The sequence below is a fragment of the Ailuropoda melanoleuca genome, chromosome 15, assembly GCF_002007445.2.
Source record: "Ailuropoda melanoleuca isolate Jingjing chromosome 15, ASM200744v2, whole genome shotgun sequence".
In the NCBI taxonomy this organism is placed as follows: domain Eukaryota; kingdom Metazoa; phylum Chordata; class Mammalia; order Carnivora; family Ursidae; genus Ailuropoda; species Ailuropoda melanoleuca.
In genome coordinates this window covers 55972079-55973988 of record NC_048232.1, presented here as the reverse complement: position 1 = coordinate 55973988, position 1910 = coordinate 55972079, and the positions used below count along the sequence as shown (strand labels likewise).

General features: G+C 38.1%; 1 non-coding gene across 1 annotated transcript; it reads left to right on the top strand.

Moving 5' to 3' along the window:
* The first annotated feature begins 547 nt into the window (after positions 1 to 547).
* LOC117796547 lies at positions 548 to 651 on the top strand. The gene has a single exon (XR_004621099.1). It is a non-coding gene; the product is annotated as a U6 spliceosomal RNA (small nuclear RNA).
* The last annotated feature ends 1259 nt before the right edge of the window (positions 652 to 1910 follow it).

Genomic DNA, 1910 nt, shown 5'->3' with positions numbered 1-1910 from the left:
ATCTAGCCATGCAGTTTTCCTTATGCATGAGTACCTGGAAAATAGATGCTGTATCTTTACAGTAGGCCTTCTTTAGAAGATAGCATTAATAAGAAATAGGGTATTTCTTTTTAGAGTGTTGAGGTAAGTTATTGAACCCGAAACCCTACTTCTTATTCCTCTTCCTCCAAATTTGAGTCAATAAGCAAATAAGATAATACTTTTATTAATCACCAAGCAAATTCCCAATACCCAATATTCCAAGTGCAGAGTTTCCTGATACCTGCTGGTATCAGGGAAAACAGTTCAGGTAAGAGGCCCAAATGAGAAAGAATAAATGTATATGGAAGACAGGCTTGAGTCATTTTTATGAGCAGCTGCATGAAACAAGTATGACCAAACTTCCTTAAGGGATAAGTATTTTTATGGGGATGGGGGAAGGAGGAGAGAGAACACAGAATGCGTGAACATGGCTTTGACTAGTGATATGGCCTGCTAGTAATACACAGAATGATGAGTATACAGAAAGTGAGAACAAATTCATCAATTTATTTCCTGGGCAAGGGGGGTGCTTGCTTTGGCAGCATGTATACTAACATTGGAACGATACAGAGATTATCATAGCCCCTGTGCAAGGATGACACACAAATTTGTGAAGCGTTCCATATTTTTGTTCTGGGTCTGTCTCCTTGCTCAGCAGAGAGCCCACTTCTCCCTCCACCTGCTACTCCCCCTGCCTGCTGCTCCCCTTGCTTGTGTATGCTCACTCTTTCTCTCTCTGATAAATAAATAAAATCTTAAAAAAATATATTTCCTGGGGGGTAATGATGGATAGAACATCAAAAGTGTTTTTTCAATTATTTCCTCCAAATGAGAAGAGGGGTATCACTTTGCTAGGGCTGCCATAACAAAATACCACAGAGCAGGTTGCTTAACACAGTTCTGGATACTGGAAGCTCAAGATCAAGGTGTTGGCAGGTTTAGTTTCTTCTGAGGCCACTCTGGCTTGCAGATAATTGCCTTCTCCACCTTTATATGGCCTTTTCCCTGTGTGAGGACATCCCTAGTATCTCTTTCAACTTTTTATAAGGACACAAGTCAGATTGAATTAAAGCTCATCCATCTGACCTCATTTAACCCTAATTATCTCTTTAAAAGGTGTATGCTTAAATGAAATCATTGTCTAAGATACTGGGGGTTAGAACCTAAGCGTATGAATTTGGTGGAGGTGATGGGGGACACAACATAGCCCATAAGAAAGAGGTAGAATTTTGGATAGATGCTTTCTATTTATGAGGCAGGCATGCCTTTTCTCCCTGCCACCTAATGCAATACATTTGAATACATGCCTCAATTGCATGTATCCAACAGTTACATGCAATTTTATGCAACAGTTTGTATTCCTTTTATCAAGAAATCACTCGGAAAGAGAAAGTACAATTTATGGCTAATTAAATTTTTTCTAATGTTAAAATATGGTGGTAGAGAAGAGATTAGGGACACAATTCCCGTAGGGCAAAAATTAGTGTATAATATTTTTTAATATTTATATATTTTTAATATTTATTATGTTAGCCACCATACAGTACATTCCTAGTTTTTGATGTAAAGTTCCATGATTCATTACTTGTGTATAACACCCAGTGCACCATGCAATACATGCCCTCCTTAATAACCATCACCAGCCTATCCCATTCCCCCACCTGTCTCCCCTCTGAAGCCCTCAATTTGTTTCCTAGGGTCCACAGTCTCTCATGGTTCATTCTGCTTTCTGTTTACCCCTCACTTCTTCTTCCCTTTCTTCTCCTACTGATCTATAACATTTTTAACCCAAACAGAACACTTCAACTGGTATATAGTAAATGCTAATTTTTTTAATAATGAAATGAAAAAGGGTCAAAAAATCAAGGATAATAGGAATCTTATTTATT